At 40.9% G+C, this 10,569-nt stretch overlaps 1 protein-coding gene across 1 annotated transcript in view; it reads right to left on the reverse strand.

Moving 5' to 3' along the window:
• The window catches only part of CCNI (cyclin I), a 50,824-nt gene that overhangs the window by 12,456 nt on the left and 27,799 nt on the right, over positions 1-10,569 (reverse strand). The gene's annotated exons all lie outside the window — the stretch shown is intronic.

A 10,569-nucleotide genomic window follows, 5' to 3' on the forward strand; every position in this document is an offset into this window, starting at 1 on the left:
AAAGAAAATATCCTGTCCTGAAAGGACACTGTTGGAGGAACACAATGTGTCTGTAATCCAAGTACAATACTAGGTTATGTGAGGAGGGAGAGAGGATGGATGGGTGGATAGATCAGGGAAGCCTTCACAGGAGAGGTGGCAGAGGACTGTCTGCAAATGCACAGAACTAGGAGATGGCAAGTCAAGTTGGGGGAAAAACTAGAAGGCCAGGGGATGAGCAATGAGGCAAGCAAAGAGAGACACACGTTCAGATGTGGCCACCATCTGGATTTGCTTCATATGATGGGGCTTGTTTTAACACGAGAGTGTTTTTTTGCTTTGTTTTGTCTTGATTTTGGGGAGGGATGTGTGGGGATGAGTGATAGTGATGAAACATTTTAAAAAGACAGAAGAGATGAGAAGGGAGTTTGTAGGCACACACAAAGAAGAAGGACAACTTTGAAACTAACATACTGAATTTACTGGATGCTGAAGTTTGGTGTTGGGAAAATAAAAGCCAAAAAAACTGCCCAGTCTCTGCCTTCAAAGTGTTTGCAATCTAGGACCTCCTAATCTACCAGTTGAGAACTCTCGCCTAACTTCTCCCTCTCCATTGTCACAGTTCCTGGAAGGGCCTTGGCTCCATCTTTATATCCCCATGCCGTGGTACTTAGTAAGCACTCTTTTTTTTTTTATATTGAACATGAGATAAGACCTGCCTATAAATACTGAAGAATAAGAAAGAAAACAAGTGGATATGATGGAGGTTAGATACTGAAGGAGTCTGAAGAGGCTCAAGAAAGAATTCCTTCTGGCTTGGGGGAGGGGAGAGAATCAAGGAAAGAAATAGAACTTAAGCTGTGCCGTGAAAGAAAAGAAGCAGGTGAGCAGGAGGCAGAAGGGAGCAAGAAAGGAAGAACTCTGTGCAGAAAGACAGGGGTGAGGGTGGGGGCCGCTAGGTGACGCAGTGGATAGAGCACCGGCCCTGGAGTCAAGAGGACCTGAGTTCAAATCTGGCCTCAGACACATAAGCTCACTAGCCATGTGACCCTGGGCAAGTCACTTAACCCCAATTGCCTCACCCAAAAAACAAAAAACAGAACAAAACAAAACAGAAAGACAGTAGGGACAGGAGAGAGGAAAAATGAAAAAGGCAACAGTAAACAGCGTAGTTTTACTGGACTGTACCATTTGGGAAAGTGAATGAAAGCCACAAAATAAAACTGGAAAGGTATACTGTCAAGATTGGAGTAGAGCTGTGAAAGGTTAGACTAATGAGTCTGCATGTTATTCAGTAAGTAAAAGTCCAATATTAACAATAAATGGTAATATTCCAATATCACCACCAGTTTACATTTACACAGCCAAATAAAAGTCACTCTTAGCTATAGAGGTAAATGCTTTAAGGTTAATCAGCTCTTTTTCATTATGATTAAAACTGAAACCCAAAAAAGGTTAGTCATAGAGCATCTGGCTTCTTTAAATGAGTCTAAGTCATTAGTTCAAAATAATTATCTAAGAACAACGGTTAGAAATCTTTGAGGAATTTTGGAAGACAGCGGCCAGAAGCCTTCCATACCTCAATCACTCAATCAACAAACATTTCTGAAGCTAAGTGCTAGGCACTGCACCACGCATGGAAGAAACCAAAAAAAAGCAGGGGTGGGATGAGACAGCCCCTCCCCTCCAGGAGGTTATGCTCTAGTGGGCGAGACAAGATGAAGAAAGAATGCACAGGAAGCTATATACAGGATGAATAGGAAATAGTGAACAGAAGGCAGGCATTAAAATTGAGAGGGGCTGGGAGAACATTGCACGCATATGGGACAGCCAGAGAAAACGCCCAGAGCCAAGAGACTGGAGTTTCTTGTTCATGGAACGGCTGGCCGTAAAGACAGTTGTTGGAGTGAAGAGTATGTCAAAGACTAGGTGGAAGAAGACTGAAACGGTAGGAAGGAGTTAGGTAATGAAGGACTTTGAATGCCAAACAAAACACTTTGTTATTTAATCTGGAGGCAATAGGAGCCACTGGAATTTACTGAGGAGGAGGGTGACAGAGTTGGACAGAAACTTTACTTGCCTCACAAAGTGGGAAAAACTATAGAAATATGGAAGCATCTGATTTTTCAAAAGGATTTGGTTTCCAAAACTTGTAAATAGTCAACTCAACAACAACACTTACCAGAACTCATTAATAAGTTAAGAGTTTACTTAGAAAAGTAAGCAGTGAAAAATGTAAAATATCCTATCAACCAAACAGGAAAGAGAATTTAAATAACTCAGTATAAGAAAAAAAAATACTCAAGAAGGCACAAATGAATTTCCAAAGAAAAAAATCTTGATGAATTTACAAGTTCTAACAAATATTCAAAGGAAAAAGTGACTCCAATATTACATAATTTGTCTGTAAATCTAGAGCATCCTACCCCTTCTCTGAAACAAAAATAGTCCTGAAACCCAAACCAGGAAGACAATAAACTAGAGAAAGTGACCAATATCTCCAATGAGTAGCAATGTGAAAATATTCATTAAAACATCAGCAAAGGGGATACAGCAACATGTTTCAAAAATTATACAGTATAATCAGGGCAGATTTGTACTAGGAAAGCAAAGTTGGTGCAACATTAGAAAAACTACAAACATAACAGGCCATAGCAACAGCAGAAAAAAATAAAATCACATGATCATAAAATGTCAACAAGATATAGAAAAAGCTTGACAAAATGCAACATCTATTTATGTTAAGAACATTAAAAAGCAAAAGAATAATTGGACCTTTATTTAATATCACAAACAGTATCTAAGCTAAACCAAGGGCTTATATTACCCATAATGAATAAATGCTAGAAGCCCTTTTGATAAGATCAGGAGGGAAAAACTATGATGTTCATTGTCCCCACTATCATTTAATATAGTTCTAGAAATATGAGCTAAGGCAATGAAACAAGAAAAAATAAGTTGAGGCAATATGAGGAAAAGAAAAAACAAAAGTAATTTTTTTTGCAGGCAATAATGATTTCAAGAACTTTATAGGTGCAACAAAAATTAACTGAAACAATATATAATGGAAAACAGCTTGGAAATGCTGAAAGAATTCTATCAAAAGCAATGACTAGTCAAGAATCCAGCACACTGGAGATGAAAGAAACTCCCTCCCCCACCCCCAGGAGACACACACTGGAGATATACATTTTCAGACAAGACAATGCACTTATTTGTCTTGTTTGACTGTATTTGTTTGTTACAAGGGAAGGCTTTAATTTTTGGAGGGGGGAAAGAAGAGGTCTGTGTGAACAGACCCATGATGGAACGCAAAGTGTCGATAAAACATTTTTTTTTTCAAAATACAGAGGAGCTCAAAAGAAGCTCAGGAGGAGACAGATGAGCAAGGCCATGTTAGTCCTACTGTGTTCTACATGCATTTTCTATGGCAACAGAGAGTGGGAAAAAGGGAAAGGAATTGAGCTGAAGAAGAAAGATGTTTAAAATTGTCTAAGAAACTTAGAGGGATTTAGACTAAAGAAGTAGGTGAAAGGTTGAATTTAGGAGAAACTGAGTAAAATTTGAAGGAGAAAAAGATCTCTAGGCCAAGATACTGGTCCAGAGTCTAATTCCAAGTTGAAAAAGAAGTATCAAGGACAATTAAAAAGGCTATAAAAGGATTAAGAAAGATCCAGGAAGGTTAAGGAGTAGAATGAGAAGTGGCAGACTCAAAACAGGCAAGAAGATGGCAACTGGCAAGACTGAGAGGTAAGTAAGAAAAGGTAACAGGAATAATTAGAGGGTAAAATAAATTGAGATCAGTGGGTGGGGAAGCTTGGTGAAACAGATAAAGTCTGTGCCAGACTGAAGGGGAGGGGAGTATGGCTAGGGAGTTGATGAGACTAAGGAAGGAAGTTGATTGGAACTGTCAAATTATTAAAGAAGTAAAATAAGCTTTAATAGTTTTCACCAGGTGCTTAGTTAGGGTAGAGATGTGAATACACATAATCTTAAAAAAACAAGGCTGAAAAAATCTCAGTCACCGTGGGAAGTAACAGAAATTTTGAGGTGATCTGGACTAAGTGTCTGTTCTGTATATTTCTTTGTAGCAAGGTGACTGTTACCGATATTTCAAAAAGTAGGCTCTCATTCTACTGAAAAAGAAAGGGAAAGCTCTTAAAAAACAGACAACAACAACGCCTCTTCCACACTCCAGGTTGTCAGAGTGAGGCTTCAATGAGACAAAAATGAATCTGAGGCAGAAGAGATAGGACTTGAGTGCTATTAGGATGTTGAGAGTGGAAGAGTATCTCAGAGAGGTAAGGCAGAGGAAGAAAAGGGATATATTTTCAGTTAGAGACTTGAAACAGATTTCAGACCCTTTCTGCAGAAGCAGGAACCGGACTCTCCGAAGGAGCTGCCTGCTCACATACAGCGGCCTCGATTTCCTCAGTAAAGTAAGAGGCAAGGCCCTCGGCTGAGAGACAGGTGAGGGAGGAGGTGTGAGAGACCTGAAGAATGTCTGGAATAGCTTCAGTTGGGAGGGAGATAGGAAGTCAGTTAGGAAGGAAAACAAAAGGTGTGCCAGGCTAGGCCTGGCTTAGCCAATTAGCATGGTTGTGAGACTTCCTCTGGCCTCACTCAGTGGCTCCTGATCAGAAGCAGAGGAGGCAGACGGTGAGAGAAATCCAAAGCTCAGGCTTGGCAAAAGAAGAACTGCAGAAGTACAAGGTAGAAAGGAATCTGAGAGAATAGTGCAGAGGTGAAATCTAACTATAGGCTGGGATCAGAGAGAGACAAAAGAGAAGTCAGAGCCTGAGAAGGGACTGAGGGGTGGACTGAAGGGTTGGATAAAGGTGGCAAACAGGGATGAGGCATAGGGAAGAGAGGAATGATAGGAGGTTACGGTAAGATAGGAGATTTTGTAATAAGTGCATTTGGGTTAATGATACAATCTACTGCGGCTTAGGTGGGGTGAGGGAGTCAAGAGAGGCTGATAAATAGGGAAATTAGGGAACTGGGGAGAGCATCTAAGTGGAAGGAGGACAGAAGCAGGGCTACCATCCATAGAGAGGAGGGGGCTGCTGCTGGTTCTTTGCTCTGGGGTGATGAGGCAGCTATTTGTCAGTGTGCTTACAACAATCAAGGTCTGTTTTCTTCTTGCATCATGCATTCAGGGCATAAGAGAGAACCTTCCAAGACTTATTAAGATAGATAAGCATCTACTTTAGGCACAACCATTACCAATGATCCTGAAGAATTGGGAAAGAAAGTGAATATCACAATAGCAGAGGTTGTCATTATCACTATTGAAAGACTGCCTAGGTATAGCCCCCAAGTTAGATACCAGAGGGAAGAAAAGGAAGGAAAGAAGGAAAGAAATAAAGATATAGATATAGAAGGAAAAATATCAGTGACCACATAACCAGACATTCACAACAGACAAAAGAGGCAGTAACAAAATCCACAGCCTCAAATGTCTATACAGAAATATGCAAAGTTTAAACAACAAACAAGAACAGCTAAAATTCCTAAAGCAAGGCAGATGTGACCTTAAAGGTCAAATGAATCAAGTCAAACGACTTGATGGAATGAAACTCATGACTGGTTCATGACTCTAGACAGGTTTATTAAAAAGAAAATCAGACAGACAGACAGACAGACACACACACACACACACACACACACACACACACCACACACACACACACTGTGGAATAGAGATGTAATGAAATACTATGTGAAAAGAAATGACCAGCGTAATTTTTTTTTTGTTAACTTACAAGTACTTCATTTCATCCCACCCCTAACACCTGGAAAGATCTCTGAACTGACGCAGAGTAGAACGACTTACAGAATAATTTATATATAACTTCATTGGAGAAGGAAATAGCAAACCACTCCAGTAACTTTGTCAAGAAAGCTCCAAATGGGGTCACAAAGAGTCAGACATGACTGAAATGACTGGACAACAACAATAATGAGAAATGCTGGAAACGGAAGGCTTCTGATTGAAGCGATGACAATCAAGACTCCAGAAGACCTTGAACAAAACACCTCACCACCAGCATCCTTCCCAGTCCAACCAGGATGGATGGCAGATGTACAAGAAAGAAATTTTGGAGACAAAGGGAAAAATTAAGAAAAACTGGATTTGTTTGAAGAGACCTATGTGGATGCAGGCTGAACTCACCAATCAACTCAGATTTTTAAAAATTAATGTTCAGAAGACAGAAGGAAGGTCAAGTAATAAAAGATGAATATAAGAGTATAGCACAGTCCTGTAAAAATCATGTCAGGAATACAAAAGCTCAGAATGAGCTAAGGACAGCTTGGGAAACTAAAAACAACAAAAGATTTGTTTTTTTGTAAAGGTATAGTGGAAGAAAAACAATCAAAGAAAAGACAGGATCCCTCTCCAGAGGATGGATGAGATAACTCACAAAGACACTATTCTGTTTTTGCAAAAGGACTAACAAGTTTATGTCCAAGATAAAGAAGGAGCTAATGAGAGAGCACCAAGCTTCTTTTGCTGAATTCAAATAACTGGGCCTGATGAATTACATGTTCTGGTTTTGGAAACTGGCAGATGTTGGGTTTCTTCTCCCTCCAAACTACTGTCCATTGACATAACAGAAAGCCCATGAAAACAGGAAAAGGTAATCCAAGATTGGAGAAGGGCAAATGTTGTCGTGATTCCCAAAAAAGGGAAGCCAGCAGAATCTGCAGGCAGTGAGCCTGACTTCATTTCTGGGGAACATTCTAGAATGAAGTCATTTCCGAGTTGGTTAGTGACTATCTAGAAATTGAAGCAGTAATTAATTACAACAGAGAGCCAGCCTGGGGCCTCATCAAGAACAGGTCCCATTAGACTAACTCTTGTCTCCTTTTTGACAGGCTTACTGAACGATGAAGGGAACAGCTAACCTAGGTTTTAGAAAAGCTCAAGACAAGGCATTCCATACTCTTCTTGGGGAGAAGACAGAAGGATATAGATTAGCTGATAAGATAATCAGACTGACTCACAATGAGTAGGACGGTTAGTTTATTGTTTGTAGTTCAATGCCAATATGGCAGGACGTCTCTTGTGGAATGCTGATGTGAATCTGCGATATTTAACATCTGTATCAATGATTCAAATAAAAACAGAGAGGGTACGCTCATCAAATCTGCAGATGACACAAAGCTGGGAAATTGCCAACACACTGACAACAAAGTAAGGCTCCGTAAGAACTGTGACAGGCTACAGCTTTAGACGCAATCTAGTAAGATGAAATTCAACAGGACTAAATGTGAAGTCTTACACTTGGGTAAGACTTACACATGCTGGCTTCCTTCAAAAGATCACTTTCCGGAGGGGGCCTTCCCATCTCATCCCCAGCTGCTAACAATAGCTCCCCTTTCAGATTACCTTCCATTATTTTTGTTATCCAGGCTGCGAGGTGGCACAGTGGATAGGGGGCATTCTAGAAGACCCTGAGTTCAAATCTGGCCTCAGACACTTGTGTGTGTGAGCCTGTGCAAATCACCTAATCTGTCAGCCTCAGTTTCCTCATCTTGTAAAATGAGGATAACAGCACATACCCCCAAGGGGTGTTGTGAGGATCAACTGAGGTAACATATGCAAAAAACTCTTTGTAAACCTCAAAGCGCTATAGAAATCCTAGCTAGTTATGATTATCTTGTATATACCTAGTCATTTACATGTCTCCCCCAATAGAAAGTAAACTCCCAGGAGACAGGGACTGGTTTTGTTTGTTTGTTCTGGCCATTCTTTGTATCCCCAAGAGTTTAGCACAGGGCCTAGAACAGAGGAGACATGCAATACGTGCTTCCTAAGTTAGGTTCCGGCCTGCTCCTACAAGGAGATCCCATGAGTGGTGAACATTCATTGTGGGGGCATGGTCAACGCACCCGTGCCTAAATACCAAAAGTCTACCTGTGATACAGTTCAACTTCTGTAAATATTGCCTTCTGAAACACTGAAGCAAAACCCAGGGAGTGTGTAAAGACAACCGGAATCAAAAGCCTATAACGTATGAAAAAACTAAATGAATTTTCTGCTTGCTTTTTGTTTTTCAAACAAAACAGAGATTATTCTAACTTTGTAAATAATTTGCTTCTAATCAGACCTGAAGACAGAAGATGATCCCTGGGCTGTTACTTTCACTTGGTTTCAGTTGGCAAAACAACGGGAGTAGAACAACCACACTGCAGTCTGAAACAGACAGGATTTGGGCATTTAGGATAAGGCACAGCGACCGCTGCTTTGTCCTCTGATTTCACGCAAAACAATCTGTTTCAAACAGGACGACTTTACAATTTTTAAAAATCTATTTTAATAGGTTTAGCACACTCTATTCAAATCACCAATAAGAATGGACAAAAACTTACCAACTGGAAAAAGAAGCATTTCTTTTCACCAATAAATGCAATTCCAGACAGGGCCCTGGGCTCCCGAGCGCTACAGCGAGGGGTGGCCACACTGAGAAGATGTCCCAACTGAAAGAATTCAGGACTTCCACCTTCTACCCAGTCCAGTATCCCCTCCCACCCAGGCTCTGGTGATTAAGGAAGCCAAAATTACTTCAACTGTCCATTCAATAACCTTTAAGATAAGTAGCTGCAGTATTTCCCACGGCCCCTGAGGACAGAGTCTGGTTCGATATCTGCCAACTGAGGAGACGAACAGGGCCTTTCCTAACACAGTAGTCAGGAGTCCTAGAATAAATCTTTCAACAGCTAGTCACAGACGGCAGGCTAGCTAGGTATAAATCTTCATCTGTTTACTTAAGTAAAATAACAGGGTTTTGCCTATTTACTAAACTTACTTTATACACATATTTTAAAGCTGAACAGCATGTCCACTTGAGGTCACTGAACAAAGGCCTCATAACTAGACTGTAAGCTCCTTGAAGAAGCAGAAGCCTGGCTTTAAATAGACCACCTTCCGAGAATGTCACAGCAGGTGCCCTTTCTCAAAGCCAGTGACTTAAGGTTTCCTTAAAAGAAGTAGTGGGGTACAATATAACTAGCACTGGCACCAGGATCAGAGAGGTCTTGGATTCAAATCCTGCCTCTGAACCTTACTACTGTGTGGCCTCCTGCAAGTCCCTGAACATCCCTGAGCCTCAGTTTCCCCCTCCGTACAATGGGGGGTTGGACTAGAAGGTATTCTATGTACTCTTCTATGACACCCTGTTTTCTGTGCAGGGTGCCTGAGAATCTTCTGACTGAACGATGCCCTTATTCACTCAGTGACTCAGGACAGAACTAAAGCTTCAGTTTCTTCATCTGTTAAGTGGGCATAAGGTGGTATATGTAGAAGCACTTAGTAACCATATTTAATACCACTGATTAAAAAAAGGGGGGGCCTCACATACAATTACATGTCCAGAAGTACAGGTAAGAGAAAAGATTTTAAAAGCTGATCAAACATGGTACCCTGCAGAGAACACACCCCGAAGAGCCAAATAAGATGATACCACAGGTTCCCACAGCTTGGAGATTCTGCAATGAAGCTGTACTGAAAATGTGCCTAACCCAGCTGAAGCAAAGAACGAATCCAAAAGCATCCACCAAGCACCAAGTGCCAAGTTCTGGGCTCAACTGCTGGAGACACCAGTAAAAAAAGACAGCCAGAGTCCTCAAGGGGCTGATGTTTTAATGGGAGAAACAAGGATGTTGGGTGAGGGATCCACCCACAGAGCAGCAGATCCCACTGAGGAACCAAGGTCCCAGAACTGGAAGGAAACGGAAGGCGGTCAGAAGATGGTCAGAAAAGAGGAAGTGAAGTGAGGGAAGCCTGGCCAGGAATCTCCTAAAATTGGATCCAAGCAGAGACAGTCACTACTGAGGAGACCCAGGCCTGGGACAGAAGTTCCTCTAGAGTCTGGTGTGAGTTCAAGTCTATGTCTGGAATGTCTTGATAAGAAAGGGAGAATCAGCTAGAGTGTAGAATCTATGAATAGGAACCAAAAGGAACTTAACTACTTATCTTGAAACACCCAAGACCCCACAGCTCCTAGGTCTTTGTTGGGGTCTTTGGACTAGCCAAGTAGTTACACATTATTATAATCTCCTCCGGTGGCACAGTGCATAGAGCACTGGCCCTGGAGTCAGGACTTGAGTTCAAAGCCAGCCACAGACACTTACCTCAGTCACTTAAAATTGACTGCCTCCAGAAAAAAAAAATCTCATTTGCAATTCTGACAAATTCAACCAAAAAGACATTAAATACAGATTAAATGGGAGAAAAGGGTGTTGTACTAAAAGACCAGCATTTTTTTCTAGATAATGTAAGCAGTCTTCGAAGTGATCAGTGGTTTGGCCTTAAAGTTTACATGGTCTGTATTTTTATTAATGAAGTTAAATAATAATAATTCACTTTTGACATACTTTCATGGTATCTCACCAAAGGGAATTCTATTCTATTAATCCTGATGATGTAGATTTTTGGTTTTCTGTTTAAAAGTGGAGAGTCTATGGGGTCTTCTGACTGGATGAAGTGTACTGTGAAAAAAATTTAAAACCACCAGTACAGAATTAACTCCAAAGACCTAACATTTAGTAAATGGATGAAATCTCTATACACAAATCTTCAGGGAC

The sequence above is a fragment of the Phascolarctos cinereus genome, unplaced genomic scaffold, assembly GCF_003287225.1.
Source record: "Phascolarctos cinereus isolate Bilbo 61053 unplaced genomic scaffold, phaCin_HiC Scaffold_9;HRSCAF=440, whole genome shotgun sequence".
Classification (NCBI taxonomy): domain Eukaryota; kingdom Metazoa; phylum Chordata; class Mammalia; order Diprotodontia; family Phascolarctidae; genus Phascolarctos; species Phascolarctos cinereus.